This window comes from Miscanthus floridulus, chromosome 1 (assembly GCF_019320115.1).
Source record: "Miscanthus floridulus cultivar M001 chromosome 1, ASM1932011v1, whole genome shotgun sequence".
NCBI classification, from domain to species: Eukaryota; Viridiplantae; Streptophyta; class Magnoliopsida; order Poales; family Poaceae; genus Miscanthus; species Miscanthus floridulus.
Window position 1 is genome coordinate 35860968 of NC_089580.1, and position 17999 is coordinate 35878966.

Genomic DNA, 17999 nt, shown 5'->3' on the forward strand with positions numbered 1-17999 from the left:
CCTGGTAGTCGGCGATGGTGCTGGTGCAGCAGCAGTCGGCGAGCTCAAAGAGGGGCGCCGATCATAGGGGCGGCCCGTAGCGGAGATTGATGAGCTCCTTAGAATGGCGCCACGATGGAGTACCCTCATCCGTTTGGACTTGGATGTACCACATCTGAGCCCCGTCCTGCAGGTTGTAGGAGGCCATCCAGACTTTCTCCTCCTCCATGATCTGTTGTTGATGGAAGTACGATTCGCAACGGTTAAGGAAGATCAGCGGATCGGACTTGCCATCGTACCTTGGGAAATCCATCTTCTAGAATTTCGGGGGCCGATCGACGGGGGGGCCGCCCTCGGCTTGCTTGGAGCCCGAGGATGACGAGCGATCGGTGGAGAGGGCCATGATCGCCTGCGTGTTGGCCTCTACGGTGGCCTACAGGTTCTGGACTGCCTTCGCGAGTGACTCAATGGTGGTCTTCAGATCGTCGCCCATGCTGCTGGTGTAGGAGGACGTGGGCGACTGCTGCTGGAGCGGCGGCGCGGCGGCTGGAGGTGGGGTGGGTGGGTCGGCAGCTGGTGGTGGGGGTGGCGAGCTAGCGCGGGAAGAAGAGGATCGCCGAGATCGTGATACCAGGTTGTCAAGGGCTTCAAGCCCTAGGGTAGCCGGCCCTTGACTACAGAGATCGTAGTCGCGGTCCGTCTTCTAGGGCGAGGTTTTACCCCTTAGCGACCTAGGCTTGAGAATCGAGAGATAGGAGATGGATTGGTTGATAATTCTTTTCTCCCCCTTCCAAAGTGCCGGTTACAGGAGGATATATAATCCTTGATGGAATAAAAATAGCAACTAATCCCTCCTTAATCATAGGGATACTAACAACTGTTGCCTAAACTAGCCACTCGATGGCTCAGCCGCCTCCTGGGCCGCGTCCGCGGCGCGCTGGGCGTGCACTGCCGCACGTCTGATGTCGCGGGTCTGGCGCCGCCTAGTGTAGGTCTGGCCGTACATGACAGTCACTATCTAAAATTACTATGAGAATAGATCCATATTTCGGTCTTGGGCTGGTAAAAAAATATCCATACTGTTTATATATCTCCATTCTTGTTAAAAAAAGGAATAGAATTTCTTCAAACGTCTAACCATAAATAAAAGCTAAAGCAAATTCTTAACCCATCAAGGATGTTTTGCCAAGCGCCGTTCTCGCTTTGCACAATAGTTATTGTATTGATCATTCTGAAATTTCCCACAACCTACTCCAAAACTTTATGCTTCTGTTCTCAAACGTAGTTCGCGCGCTCTTATCGGTTCATTTTTGTCAAAGAAAAAAAATGCATACATAGGTGCTGAACTTAGTGAATGATGGTTGTATCAAGTCATAGTAGTCCATCACAGTAATAGCATTTGCTAAATAATATGCATGTTGCAATGCTAAAAAGGAGTTCTTAACTCAGGCGTATAAAAAACATATGTTTCCTTTATAAACATGCATGCGCCAATAACCTAGGGGTAAACAGGAATGAAGGTTAGGCCTCAATCGGACTATTTGTGGCTGTGGCATGTATTTCATCAGCAGTTGCAGTTTATCTCCAGGACCTACGATACTAGAATTGTACTATACAAGAATGGTCACTAAATTTATTCTTCCACTTCGATACAAAATTAATCATAATATTTCCATTGTGATGCAATAGAACATTTACATTCACCGATTCATAAACCAATGTGTATAATCATTAGGACTCAAAGTGCATAAAAGATCGGGTGCCATTGTGTCCTGAATTGTGTACATGCACTCGTGAGGAGCAAGTGATCCGATATAGCACTTCTCCAAGAGGAATTTTGCAATTCACCCAGGCATGGTATTGATCTATGGCGAAGTCAAGGAGCCATCAGGAATTATGTACTCACGCACAATCTAATTACACACTACTACATAATCAGGGTCATTAACAGGTCAATAACTAGAGATGACAGATCAAAGCCAAAAAAGTGTGCTAATGATCATTTGATCAGTGTGGAGTGAAGTTTGGTACCACACCAACTTGCATGAAAATAATGGTGTTCTAGGGTGAGTCTACAACAAGCAACAAAGCACCATGATAATTCTGTTACATTGCAAAATAATAATAATAAAAGGAGACTGAACAAAGCAGTGCAGTCCTTTCCAACGGCTTTCATAAGCATATCAACTCCTGCAAACATGATCAAATATATGATGTAGGTTAAAATATATATATATATATATATATATATATATTTTAAAAAGTCAGGAGACCTGCCAAATCCATCAAGAGAAGAGGATGCCTACAAAGCTTACAAACCGAGGAAGAGAGAACTAAAACAACAGCATGGCACTGTAAGCAAATTCAAAGGAGAACACCGACACACAGAAGGCAACAGAATGACTCTGCATGAACACAAACTTATGATTACCTCCAGGATGAAATTTCATGTATGGAGCAATATTGTACACACCACCTTTAAGAATTATCCAAATACTTTCTCCACTTTTATGCTGCTTTGACTTCTTTCAAAGAAATTGACCTTGACTGACCCTCAAGCCCTATAAAGGCAAGGAAACCAGCATTGTTTCATCATTTGTTGGTATAATCAATTGAGGGGAGGGGGTGTCAACAGGAAATAAAAATGAGAAAACATGAAATCAGATATATGACAAGCATATAATTCCAGCCAATCTCAGTGATACTTAGAGGTCCTTGGAAGGAGCTAGCTCAGTCGGTTTAGAGGTCCTTGGAAGGCCTCGTTGAGGTGAATTTGGGTGTCTATTTTCTTCTTCATGTAAAGCTCCACCTAGTTTCTCCTAGTTTGGTCTAGTTCCTTTTTTATACTCATATGTCCACATAATTTTAAATCACGATCTAACTAACCTTTGAAAGCTTCTACTAACTACACATTCACGAAGCTATTTCTACCACTAATATCTGTTCACACAGGAAAAATATTCAACCAACTTGTCTAAAACAATTTTTTGAAGACAACAGAGCTAAGCCTGAACATTTTTATGCATGCTAAGAACATTACAAAATAAAAACACATTTAATTGGCTTTTTCATCAAAACCTTGTCACTATGAGATATCATTGTTCCCTTGAGCGCAACGACAGCCTTAGACCCTTTATGAACCCAGTGGAACTTATCATGCCACATATTTTAAACATATGACTGAAAGCATAAATGTGGTGCTAGTATCCTAGTAGAGCCATCAGCCATTCAAGTCAAAATTCAGAAGACTCTAAATCACACAACAAACAACAAGCATAAAGGCCACATTTATAAGGCAATTTATCCAGGGAAACTAACAAATTAAAAGATGATAGATCTCAACTAAAAGGGTACTCTCAAGTTGGCGATGTTATGTTCTATGTTGATGGAATCTCTAAGGACCAAAATCAACACAAAATATAGGACCTTTCTCTTTGACAAAAGTATATGCATAAAAAACACATTAACTTGAATTGATGTAAAACAGAATGGTTACAGCCCCTTAACTGTCATTCCCAGACCCCACAATAGGGCCTCATAGAGGCATTAATTATGCAGCAGCGTCAAGCCACAACACTAATAACTAGATATGCCAACGACCAAAGATAATCAGAGTTCAAAAAGTACCAACGAAATTCTGTGACGACTTACCTGATAGATCAGGTTGTGTATGTCTCAGCTTTAGCCAATCCATTTGGCTATAGCCCTTCTCAAAAGAAACATTTGCTTGAGCTACAAGTTTCTTTAATGAAGGTTTTACCTGATATAGCACATTTGATTCTGCTTCAATAAATGCTTGTGTAACTGGTCCTTTAATGTTATAGTCTTTTGTTAATGCACTGATGCTGCTGCCAGACATATATTATCTGAATCATTAGGTTTCACTTTGTTAATCTTTGCAGTATGTGCAATATCAACAAAAAAATCCTCAAGGATCATGCTTTCCATAGGAATGGCTTTAGGAGATCCTAATTGACCATCATTTTCTGCAGAACCAACCTAGTGAACAGATATAGCACAAAAGTTCTTACAATCCATACCGGAAAGTAAATAGAAGCAAGCAAACATAAACACACAACCTATGTTTCTAAGTCAATAGTTCAACATATACAAAGGGCTGAGGGAGAACTAGACAATACATATTTAATATAAGAGCTTAAGTCACTATAGTATCGAATGGACAAGTCATCATGCAATTAAGGTTATATGTATAAAGCGCTTCAGAGATATCCATGACTTTAAAAACGAACAACCTAAAGAAAAGGGTAATGAAGTGAGTACCAACAAAGATGCACTAAGAGTCTAAGATTTAAAAAAACAAAAAAGAGCAGTTGTTTTGATGCGTATAGAGAATAATGTCAAGACAGGCATTTCCATAGAGAGAACAACAAATTCCTCCAATTCTGCAGGACTTAATTCAGTATGTTTTCTGTGTTCTTATCTTCTCCCCTTGACATATTTCCATAGTTACTGTTTCTAGAAATGAACATATATCAATGAAACTATATCACTGATTTGTAAATTCTTTAAGCATCCACACGTTTAAGATTTCTAGTGATTAATTAGTGTTTGGAAACAGATAGCACACACATGGTTAACTAAGTTACAGTAAAGCACAAGGTCTATAAAATCGGCCAGCCACAATCCATATGTTAATCCAACACACTAGTACACAAAAGCTTTTTAGTCGTGGTAAAAAATGATCTTCAGAAATGGTTTAAAAAACCGCTACTATGCCAGCGATTGTAAAAATAAGTAATTTTTAGAGGCGGTTTTCTTAAGACAACCTGCCAGGGGAAGAACCACACGAGGACTAAGCCAGAGGGATCGACGAGTAAAATGACCCAGACCTCAGCCAGTGGTCACAGGTGATGGCACAGCCCATCCGACCCCACGGGGGAAGACCCCGTCCTAGCTGACCCTCAGAGCGAGTCCTCTGACTCGCCCAACCCCGGAAGGGGTCTCTGCCTCGCCTGACCCTAAGCAGATGAGTCCCACGCCTTTCGATCCCATCCAAGGGTTCCCTGCCTCGCTCGGGGGGAATTATGCAGATAGACCCTCAGGCAAGGCGGGCCCCCGTCCAGGGGAAGCACGCGCCGCACCCCGCCGCCCTGAGTAAGATACGCGCACCAGGATATGACAGACGATGATGATGGACCGTGTCTGGCTGCCCATGACACCCGACACAAGGCGGAGGGGGCATGACACTATCAACTATAGTACAGCCCTAAGACGGGATCGACCATAGGATGTGATCACCCCTACGGTGGGATGACATAGCGCGTCCCACCGCGACCAGACACATGCACCGCGTGCCTGCGTGCGGCGTGGTGCGTGTCGGGGCGACTAGGTCCGTGCGCCGCACGGATAGGGGTCTGGCGGAGTAGTGCGCCTCTGTGCCTTAGGCCATTGCGTCGCGTGGCTACTGACAGTGCGGGATGGCCGCCGTTGCTAGCGCGTTGGCAACAACAAAGGGGGCTTGGGCAAGAAGGATGGAGGAGAACAGATTTAGCTCTCTTCTTTTCCACCTGGTCCTCCATGCAAGACAGAGGGCTTACCTTGAATGTAACCTGCCTCCTCCTTGGGCTATAAAAGGACGAGATGGGACCACTTAGAAGGGGGAGACTAACACACGAACACACACACACACACACACACACACACACCTACTGGAGACTTGGGATCCCGTCTCTCTCTTCCCTGTTTGTAACCCCTACCGCAAACATTTTTGTGCAAGGAACACGAGCAGCAGCTCGTCGACTAGACGTAGAGACATTCTGCCCGAACCAGTATAACACTCGTGTCACTCTTGCAAACCATCCGAGCAAGACACGCAATTTAGAAATTTACTAGTTGGTGACTCGAAACACCAACAGTTGGTGCGCCAGGTAGGGGACTTTTGCGCGTCTCGACGTCATTTCCAAGCTTCGGATGGCCAACCTTAGCGTCAGTTGGCCCCTGGGCGCACACGTGCATTTTGGGAGCCTAGATTTCATCATCACCATGAAGGGGGAGATGGCGCAGGCTCCCTCCACCACCAGACTTCTCCACCCCACTGGCCTCAATGTGATCGACATGGCATTTGAGGAGCTGCGGCTGCACGCGCTAGATGTTTGCACTCCTAGGAGCAACTAGCTCCTCGACTTCGATTACGGGAGGCTTAAGCGTTAGCTCGCTGCCTTTCTAGGACCCTGATCATCCTGGGAGGATCTACGCTGCCTCACCTTCTCCTATGCCAACATCATGACACAACTCGCTAGAGGGGAGCCACTCACCCCGGAGCAGCTCATCGGTAGAGCCGCAGTGGCGTTCCCCTTCGGCCTACGCAACGCCATGTGGGCTACGGGCCACTCCACGGTGCAACACTTCTGCCAGCCCCCTACGAACGACACGTTCATGGGAGCGGCGGAGTACGCCACGGAGTCACACCATGACCTTCTCACAGGGGACTCAAAAACGTTTTCTAATTCCAACTCTAGCAGGGGCAGCTGTCACCCCTCACGTGAATGCTTCATAGCGGTGACCCCCGAAGGGCACACCGAAAGCATCCACGAGGTGGCCAATCCAGCGCACGACGACGACGACAAAGGCGCAGAGGCTCTACCACACGTGTAGGAGGAGCAACTGCGGGCACGATGTCAAGAGCTCGAGGAGGCGTGACTCCAACTTGAGCAGGAATGTGCGGAGCTCGAGCAGGGTGATCGCACAATGAGGAGACGATGGACGTGTGGGTGCCAGGGCCCGCGATGTAAACCAGAAGATCGTCGAGGACGACGAGGGCCTCCCGCGCTTCACTCGGGCGAGCCAGAACATAGCGGCCACCGTAGCCTTGCTTCGAGGGCTCCCTGAGCCCGCGACACTAGATGACCGCCGGACTCACCGAGAGATCCACATGCTACTCGAGCGTGCCGGGGAATAGTAGGTGGAGAGCTCGCTATCCCGATGATGCGAGCTCGATGCCAGCTAGCGCACACCCTCGGGACCACGTGGCAAGGACGTTTCCCTCCACCAAGCGCCACGTGACGACGGGAGGAGGGTTACGGTCCCGGTGCGCGAGCGCCTTGGCCACAACCATGATGCCCATGACACTCTGAATGCCCGCAAGCGTGCCCATGGCGGCGAGAGGGATGGAACCAGCCACGGTGGACGCTATGACAGCGTTGAGGACCAGAGTCCAAGCCCCGACCTACCTAGGCCTTAGGCTTTCGAACGGCACATCCTCAACGCGCCTTTCCCGCCGTGATACTGGCCATCAACCAATGTCCCAAAGTACTCCAGAGAAACAAACCCTGGGCTATGGCTCAAGGACTATCGGCTCGCTTGCCAGGCCAGTGGCACGGATAGTGACAGCTTCGTTATCCGCAACCACCCCTTGTTCCTCACCAACTCAGCACGAACATGGCTGGAACATCTCCTGCCCAAAAGTATCCATAGTTGGGCAGATCTAAAGGAGATCTTCGTGGGCAACTTCTAGGGCACCTACGCACACCCTAGAAACTCATGGGACCTCAAGAACTGTCAGCAGAAGTACGGAGAGACTCTTCGTGAGTACATCTGGTGCTTCTCCCGATAGTGCAACGAGCTGCCTGACACCACCGACGTTAACATCATCAGGGCCTTCCCGTCGAGGACCACCTGCGAGTCCCTGGTCCACAAGTTGGATCACAAGGGCCCGTCGACCACCAAGGAGCTCCTCAACATCACCACCAGCCATGCCTCGAGCGAAGAGGTGGTCGGAGCAATCTTTGACCGCTCTAAGGGCAAGGCAGAGTGGGATGACGACGCTGGCGAAGGTGCTTCCAACCATCCCCATAAGAAGAAGAATAAGCAATGGCATGAGGGTCCCTCGTGGCCGCTGTCGACCATAAGGGGGGTTGGAAGCCCACTGAAGGCACCCCCAACTACTTCGAGAAGTTGCTCGAGGGGCCATGCCCGAACCATGCCTTCCCCGTCAAGCATTTGTACTAGGACTGTGCCCTCATGAAGCGGCCGGCGCTAGCAAAGGGGATCCAAAAAAGACCCCAAGCCAATGGTGGACGAAGCTGATGGAAAGGATGACGACTTCCTGACCCCCGATGGATGCCTCATGATCTTTGGGGGGTCGGTAGCCTATGATTCCAAATGCTGGCAAAAGCTGGTGCACCGCGAGGTCTACACGGCTGAGCCCACCGCCCCCGCCTTCCTCCGGTGGTCGGAGTCCGCCATCACCTTCGATCGGACTGACCACCTCAACTGCATCCTATAGCCGGGGAGGTATCCGCTCATCATTGACTCAATCATCGGCAAGAAGCAGCTCACTAAGGCTTTGATGGATGGCAGCAATGGTCTCAACATCCTATACGCCGAGACGCTCGATGCCATGGGCATTGACCGGTTGCGCATCTGACCAACCGAGGCGCCTTTCCACGGCATCGTGCCTGGGAAGTAGACCGTGCCGCTCAGGTAGATCGATCTACCCATAACCTTCAGAAATCCGACCAACTATAGGATGGAGACCCTCACGTTCAAAGTGGTCGGGTTCCATGGGACCTACCACACAATCCTCGGGCGACCATGTTACACGAAGTTCATGGTCGTCCCCAACTACACCTACCTAAAACTAAAGATGATGAGCCCACGAGGGGTTATCACCATTGGCACTTCCTTTCAGCGTGCTTACGAATGCGAGGCGGAGTGTTGTGAGCACGCCGTGGCCGTTGTCGCCTCCGCCGAGCTCACGACCATCTAGGAGAAGACCACCGAGGGGTTGCCCGACTCCAAATGGTCGGTGGGGTCCTTTGAGCCTACGAGAAGGCGTCAAGGAGATCCCTATGGACCCTAGCAAGGTGCTCTAGATTAGCACCATGCTTTCCTCCAAATAGGAAAGCGCGCTCATCGACTTCCTCTACGTCAACAGAGACATCTTTGCGTGAAACCCTCGGATATGCCAGGCATTCCAAGAGAAGTCGCCGAGCATGCCTTGAAGATCAGGTCAGGCTCCAAGCCAGCAAAGCAGCGCCTGCGTCGCTTTGATGAAGAGAAGCATAGGGCCATAAGCGAGGAGATCGCAAAGCTTTTGGTGGCTGGATTCATCAAGCAAGTATATCACCCTGAGTGGTTAGCCAATCCCATTCTTGTAAGAAAAAAGAGTGGGAAATGGAGAATGTGCGTTGACTACACAGGTCTCAACAAAGCATGCCCAAAGGATCTATTTCCTTTGCTGCGCATAGACCAAGTAGTCAACTTGACCTCAGGGTGCGAAACCCTCTGCTTCCTTGATGCGTACTCCGGGTACCATCAGATCGCGATGAGAAAATCCAACCAGCCCGCAACTTCTTTCATCACCCCCTTTGGGTCATACTACTATGTCACAATGCCGTTTGGTCTGAAAATGCAGGGGCTACATATCAATGTTGCATGCTCAAATGCTTCGATAACCTCATCGGGTAGACCGTTGAGGCTTACGTGGATGACATCGTAGTCAAATCCAAACACACCAACGAGCTTGTTACTGACCTTGAGTCAACCTTCATGCAAACTCCATGCTAATGGCATCAAACTCAACCCCGAAAAATGCGTTTTCGGGGTTCTGAGGGGTATGTTGCTTGGGTTCATCGTTTCCGAGCATGGCATCGAAGCCAACCCGGAAAAAATCTTGGCCATCACAAAAATGGGCCCGATACAGAACACAAAGGGAGTACAACGGATTACAGGGTGCCTCACCACCCTCGGCCGCTTCATCTCACATCTCAGAGAACGAGGCCTGCCCCTTTATCGGCTCCTCAAGAAGGCCGACCATTTTGAATGGACGCTAGAGGCCCAAGAGGCACTCAACAAGCTCAAGGAGCTCTTAACAAGGGCCCCAATCCTAGTCCCCCGACCGATGGGGAGCCCCTCTTGCTCTACATCATGGCACCACATGCAGGTGGTCAGTGCTGCACTAGTGGTTGAGCGAGAGGAAGAAGGGCATGCCCTCAAAGTACAAGGTCCTGTGTACTTTATCAGTGAGGTCTTGTCTGACTCTAAGACCCGCTATCCCTAGATCCAAAAACTCCTCTACGCAGTCCTCATCACCAAACGCAAATTGTGGCACTACTTTGAGTCACACCCAGTGATGGTGGTGACATCCTTCCCTCTCGGCGAGGTCGTCCAAAACCGGGATGCGACGGGAAGAATTGCCAAGTGGGCTCTCGAATTGATGGGTTAGGGCATTTCATATGCCCCACAAACTACCATCAAGTCCCAAGCGCTGGCTGACTTTGTGGTGAAATGGACTAAGATCCAAATGCCACCAGCGACCGTCGATCAGGACTACTAGACGATGTACTTCAATGGCTTGCTGATGAGGAAAGGCGCCGGTGTTGGGCTAGTTTTGGTCTCGCCCCTTGGGGTGCGCATGAAGTACATGGTCTAACTACACTTCCCTGCATCGAACAATGTGGTAGAGTATGAGGCTCTCGTTAATGGCCTACGTATCGCGATTGAGTTGGGCATCCGACAGCTCGACATCTAGGGTGACTCCTAGCTAGTCGTTGGCCAGGTCATGAAGAAATCGAGCTGCCACAATCCCAAGATGGCCGCATACTTGAAGGGTCGAGATGGCGGACTAGAGGGGGGGGGGGGTGAATAGTCTTTTCTAAAATTAACCGTGTCGGCTAACCGAAACAAGTGTAGAATTATAACAATTGGTCTAGCCAAGACTACACCCCTCTATCAATGTTCTCTAGCACCTTCCAAAGATACTAATCAAGCAACAAAGGTGCCGGGCTAGCTAGAGCTCACCTAACCAATTCTAGGAGCAAGGTCATACAAACCTATGCCTCTAGTACTTTAAGCAACAAGGGAGCTCCTACACATGCTAGTAAGCAAAATCACTAAGCCAACTAAGCTCACTAGCAATGCTCAATAACAAGGCAATCAATGCCAAATTAGAGAGCACAAATACTTAGCTACATAAACTAAGCAATGTGACTAACAAGGTTACACAAACCAAATTAGCCACGCATAGGAGCTACTTCTATGCTACACAAGCAAGAAGGTAACTAGTAAGCTACACAAGCTAACTAATTACAAGAGCAACAACACAAGCTTAATGTATATGAAAATAATCGCAAGCTTGTCTAACGAGGATGCAAACCAATGGGAAGAACAAGGTTGACACGATGATTTTCCCCCGAGGTTCATGTGTTTGCCAACACTGCTAGTCCCCGTTGTGTCGACCTGCTCACTTGGTGGTTCGGTGGCTAATTGGCATCACCCGCCAAGCCCGCACATCAGGCAGCTGCAAGAACCTACCCCAAAGGTGAGGGTAGCTCAATGACACGCTCTACTAAAGTTGTTCTTCGTGGCTCCCAGCGGGGCGAGCATAATGCCCCTCACAAAGCACTTCTCCGGAGCGCTGCACAAGCTTCTTGCGGGCTTCCACTGGAGACCACCACCAAGCCATCTCGGAGGTGGCAACCTCCAAGAGTAACAAGCACCACCGGCTTGCAACTCGATCACCTAGTGCCACTCGATGCAACCTTACAATGCAATCGCACTAGAATCGCTCACTCACACAATCGAATGATCACTATCAAGTATATGTGAGATAAAGAGCTCCCAAGCACTCTCAAGCATGGACACAAAGTCCCTCGAGGTGCTCAACCCCTACCATGGCCGAAGGCCACTTCTATTTATAGCCCCAAGGGCTAAACTAGCCGTTACCCTTTCACTGGGCAACTGTCGGGTTGACCAAATGCTCCGGTCGTGTTGACCGGACGCTGGACCTCAGCGCCCGGTCGCCCAATGATAGCCATGTGTCACCTGCATTCAATAGCATTCTTCTGATCTCAATGGTCATCTTCTGATCGGACGCAGCAGCTTCAACTGATCGGACGCTGGACCCTCAGCGTCCGGTCATTTATAGTAAGGTACCGACCTTGACCAGATGCGTCCGGTCGCACATGATCGGACACAGCCCAGCGTCCAGTCATACTCCAGCTCCTACGTCACCATGCATCAGCCTGACCGGACACGCCCTACCAGCGTCTGGTCACTTCCAGTGCCAGCGTCCGATGCACTTAGCGAGACTCTGTCTTTTCTGTGTAGGACACTCCACCAGTGGAGTTTCTTCACCAAGTTGATCCACATCAACTCCAACTCCATCTCCTTTGTAAATGTGCCAACACTACCAAGTCTACACCACCATGTGTATGTGTGTTAGCTTTTCACTATCATTTCCCAAAGGATGTTAGCCACTCAACTTGCCATGCCACTCGATCCTAGCAACGATGCAAAGTTAGATCACTCGAGTGGCACTAGATGACCGATATGCAAACAAGTTTGCTCCTCTTGATAGTATGGCCATCTATCCTAAAGCCGGTCATAAACTTCTCTACACACCTATGACCGATGAAATGAAATACCCTAGGTTATACCTTTGCCTTGCATATTCCATTCCATCTCCTCCAATGTCGATGCAACACATGCACCAACACGATCAACAATGATATGATCCACTTCATATCATCACGTGATCATATTGGTTCATCGATCTTGACTTCACTTGCTTTTCACCGTTGTCTTCATCCATCGGCACCAAGTCTTGCTCAAGCTTCACCGCCACGCGGTCCATCGCTCTAAAGCCTCCGACTTGCCCTTCACGCTTGCAATAGGTCCATCAAGCCAAGTCTTGTCTTGATCTTCTCTACCTTTGATCACATGACTCAATGTCATGTCGCATGTGCAATGAGCTCCTTCATCTTCACATGTGTGAGCTTTGCAACATCTCCAAGCCATTTTCACCTTCATGGCATATGTTGCTCACACACATGTACCTGTGGACTAATTACCTGTGTATCTCACATAAACACAATTAGTCCACCTAGGTTGTCACTCAATTACCAAAACCAAATAAGGATCTTTCAATCTCCCCCTTTTTGGTAATTGATGACAACTCTACAAAGATATGGAAATTAAGCTCTTTTGGATTCATGTTGCTTGCCCAAGCAATTTTACCATGTGAAAATGATTTTGGACAAGTACCACAAACCCAAAATGGTAGTATTAGCTCCCCCTACATATGTGCTAGAGTATTTAATTTGAAGCTCGCACATATGCATAGATTAAAATTGTGGGAGAGTAATTACTACAAAATGATGCTAAGGTGTATAGAATAAACCTTTGAAGCATGTACCAATCGGAGTTGCACCTTTAAGTTCATCCTTAGCACCATGGTTAGCTAGATATCACTTAGAAATAAAAGCACTAGATACCTTGTGAGATCAACATTAAAAGTAAGGTACTAGCATTACTTGAAAAGCATACCAAGTGTCTAGCTGTCATCCTAAGCATGCTAGTTATCAAGTCATCATTCAAGTTCTACAACTAGCATACACCACATAAGCATGCATATTGAATTTGAAAGCTTATGCAATGCAAGCAAGCACATGAATATGCACATATCAAATGCAATTAATCAAAGTTCATGAGCATGCTCCCCCTACTTATGTGCTTCTCTTGTCCAAGAATTTTGATCCATCTCTTTTCTACAATGGTGCTCCCTCTTTGTCCATGTTCATGTCCAACCTCTATTTTTATATCTCATCTCTCCCATTGTACAATCTCTCCCCCATTCAATCAAGCTTTCGTATCTTTGTATAATCTCTCCCCCTTTGTCATCAATTTTCATAAAAGGTGTGTTTCTCATTGATGCAAAGGTATGCATTTGGGGTAGATGGTTGAGGCTGGAATCTTGCATTTTTTATGGACATCACTTGATTGTTGGAATGACACCACTTGTAGATACCACTTGTAACTCATACCACTTGTATTTTATGTAAGGCTTCTTGACATACCACACATAGGATCTTTGATCTTGATACCAATTTGTGTGACACCTCCCTCTATGTGATAGCATGGGTCATCCATTTGATACACTTGAGCTCTTGTAGGTGAGAGATGCATTCTTCATTTGACGATCACTTAAAGTTGAGGATCACTTGTGGAACCATCATCTTGCATGATTGATACTATGTATAGATACCACTTGTAGGAAGTGAATACCATTTGAAAGAATCTTCTAGTATGGAACCACTTGTTTGATTTATCAATAAAGACCATTTCTTGAACATTTGCTATCTTTATGAGTACCACTTATAGGATATCACTTGTGAGTTGATCTAGACATCACTTATGAAATCTTGATGAAATACTTGAGTCTAGATACCACTTGAAATATACAAACTAGATATCCATTTGCATTGTTGTCTTGTGCTTGTACTCTTATCACTATCATGAGCTTCTATGATTGACTTGAACTAAATTGATTTGCCTAAGCTTCTAAGTCCGGTTTGAACCAGTGACAAGCTTCTTCACACCTCTTTCAAGGGTTATCTTGCCTATGTTGTACTTGTCACTTGTTAGCAATCCAAATTGAGTCAAGTACTTGGGATTACTAGCTCATGAACAAATTCATATACTAACCACTAGATCAAGTAATCATCCAAACAATAGTGGTAGGCTATGAATTTAAACATTTCATTTGTTATGCATGATCCTATGAAGCATGTACTATATGCACTAATCGCATATTAGTAAGGGATGAAATGATCATGCACATTACAATGATACCTTTGCTGTGTTGGAGTAGAGGATAGTCACATAGATTCCAATTCATTACTCTAATAGCAATGTGAAGTCCAATTATAACCTTGGTGATGACCAATAGATACCATGTTGAATTTTATTCTTCACCCATATGAAATGAGTACCACTTATGATCAAGTGTACTTTCTTGTTGTGGTTGACTTGCTTTATCTTTTCATCTTTGCTTGTATGAGAGTATCAATTTGAGAATACCACTTGAAATATCATGATTAGCTCTCTTTTGGGTGTTGCTTGCTTTTCTTGATCAACCCTTTTGATTGCTTCAACTAAGCATCTTAACTGTTCCTCGGATCACCACTTCCATGTTAGACTTCCAAGTACCACACTTGGTTTACCTACACATAGGCGGCAAGCCCCTACACTAGGGAGAAGTGACCTCTTTCCAAGAACCATTGTTGATACTCACTTGAAATAACTTGATTGATTGATCCAAGTGATGGACTTAACTTGATGAGTGAACTTGATTCCTTCTTTAAGTCCTTTTCTTTCTTCTTGTTTAAGTTCTTTTCTTTCTACCAAATGATTTCCAATAGTCACTAGAACTTAACCTTTCAACTTCATCTTGAGTTTGATCTTGATCTTTCAATTTGAGTACCGAATGTGTGCAAAGTACACTTCACAATCAAATAGCCTTGTACTCATATCTTGTCATGCTTCTAGATCATTTCAAAACCAAACTTAGGTACCTCAAACACTTGTAAATATGTTTCCAACTTGAGGACCTTTTAATCAAGGTGACTCTTGATCAATCCAACATTTGTCACTTTTCTGACAGATTTTGTACCCTTCAAAGAAATAAGCATATCTCCCAAAGTACAAATCCAAATACCACGAAATTTGGTGGAGGTGTGCAATACTAAGTTATCTTAGCAGCTGTAAAAATTTAAGCTCCATTTGACTTCAAGATTGCTGCCATATTTTAATGCTTCCACCACTGCTACATGTTGAAAACTGCTGCACTATAGCTGACAAGATCCACTCCAAAACTAAAGCATTTATTATCCAATTTTCATGAAATTTCTACATCATCTTATACCATAAGTCTAGAGCATGTACACCAATTTTTATGCCAATCCAATAAGTTTTGATTTCTCAAACATGGCTAAGTTCACAGCTAGCTCAGATTTTGCAATATAGGATAGATTTCAACAATTGAGCTATACTTCATCAAATATGAATCAAACTTGATACTAACTTGTTTGAATACTTCCATAAGACATATATCCATTCAAACCACTTACTAAAAGTCATATTATGAATTTATCCAACACAAATCAATCCAAACTTGATTACTAAGCAATTATCCATTCAAACATCTCATAGCAAGCAACATTGCATATTTATCCAATTCAATCAACTCATATGCACCCAAATGAAATGATCAACAAGAGATATACCTTGGTTAGCTCATGATCATCCAACTAGCAAGCTTCAACTCAATTATTTGCAAGTCATCAAATATTCCAATAAATCACCACAACTTGAATATGACACTTGTATGTTGTAGCACTTGGACTTTATTTAATTTTCATTTAGCATTGGGTTAGATATGCACTAAGCTTCAATGCTTGATTCAACATATGATGATTAATATGAACACAATTGAATCAAGTCTCCAATGTCGATGGTACCTACAATCAATCATCCACTTTTTGATGGTACCCAAATAAGTTTGGGTCCTCTCAAGTTAGGAGCAACATACTTAGGCATAGCCTTAGTATGAATAGCAGGATGTTTTGCAATTGCAACCAATGAGGTACCATTGCCATCCTTTCTAAGCACATTATTATCAACAATTGAAGTAGGCTTAGAAATATCACCTAGGGGACATGAATGTGCCATGTGTCCCCTTTCCCGGCATGAGTAGCACTTTCTCTTTGCTTAAGCCTTCTCTTCTTTGCTCATGTGATGATTCTCATTGCCTTGCCTCTCATGAATTGCTTGAGCCTTCTTCTCAAGCTTGGTAGGACACTTAGAGGCAAATTGTCCCATACTTCCACACTTGAAGCATTTGATGTGAGCATAATCTTTCTTTTCATCTTCATTCTTGCTCATCATCTTGGCATCTTGAGTTTGCATTGGATGCCTTGCCTTTCCACCCCTTGGTTTCTTCTTCTTTATCATCAAGTCACCACCATCTTCATGGTTGATCTTGATTTGAACTTGGGGTGTCTTCTCTTGCTCAACTTGTGGCTTTAGTTGAGGCTTCACTTGTTGTGTCACCAATTGCTTGGTTGGGCACATTGAGGTAAGATGACCCCAAGTGCGGCACTTGAAGCACTTCACATGCCTTAGCCTCTCTTCTTCTTTCTTCAACTTGAGATTTTCTTTATTGGGGCAACCATTTGCAAGATGTCCCACTTCATGGCACTTGAAGCACATGAAATGAGAGAGCTTCTCTTGTTCTTGCTTCTTCATCTCTCTTTCATATCTTATCTTGCCCCATCTTTTTCCCTTGATCTTGCTCTTGTTGAAGCCAATGCCAATTATGTCATTGTGGCTTTCTTGATGATTGACTTTGCTAGTCTTGAAGCTGACTCCACTCTTGTCACCAAAGTTTCTTTGAGTCTTCAACATATGCTCAAAGGTGACTTGAGAGTTGTAGCACCTCTCTAACTTGTTGCTCAATTTCTTCACTTGTTCATTAAGCTCATTGTTCTCCTTCAAAAGGTTAGTCTCACAAGACATAGAAGTAGAACAAGCATCTATTTGTGAAGAGCATGGCATATCTAATAAATCATCACAAGAGGTGGATACATGCTTTTTGCCTACATCATAAGGGTTAGCAATAATATGTGATTGATCAATTGACCCATGTGATGAACTCTCATTATTTTTAAGTTTCTTTGTAAATACTTTAATGAGAGAAGCATGTTGTTCTAATAATTCATCATGAGATGCAAGTAGTGTCTCATGATTCAATTTAAGCTCATCAAGTGAAGATTTATATGCATCAAGTAATTTCTTATGTTCTTCACAAGAGTTCTTTAGAAATGAGTTTTCATTTTCTAATTTCAATGTTTTAGCTTTCTCATTTTCTAAAGACATGGTCATGCTAGCAAGTCTACTAACAAGCTCATCATATGAATCAACATGATCAACTACATCATCATTTGATACCTTGGTGTCACCTTGTGACATGAGACAATGTGGTGTAGTGGATGGGTTTGTAGTAGCATCATCATGGCATGAGCATGAACCATCATCACCATCAAGTGTGCTTGGGGTAGCATCGTCACTTGCAACACTTGTGGCACCATCATCAACCTTGTCAAGTGAACTTGTAGTTGATCGATCATCATCATCACTTGACCATGAGGTGGAGCAATCTTTCACAATCACCTAATTGTGATCATGCTCGACACCCTCACACACCTCCTTCTTGGGCTCAT

The 17999-nt window shown here is 45.3% G+C and overlaps 1 pseudogene; it reads right to left on the reverse strand.

The window, feature by feature from the left end:
* Window positions 1-412: 412 nt before the first annotated feature.
* Window positions 413-3966, reverse strand: LOC136454635 (uncharacterized protein C1F12.10c-like; annotated as a pseudogene).
* Between the last annotated feature and the right edge of the window lie 14033 nt (window positions 3967-17999).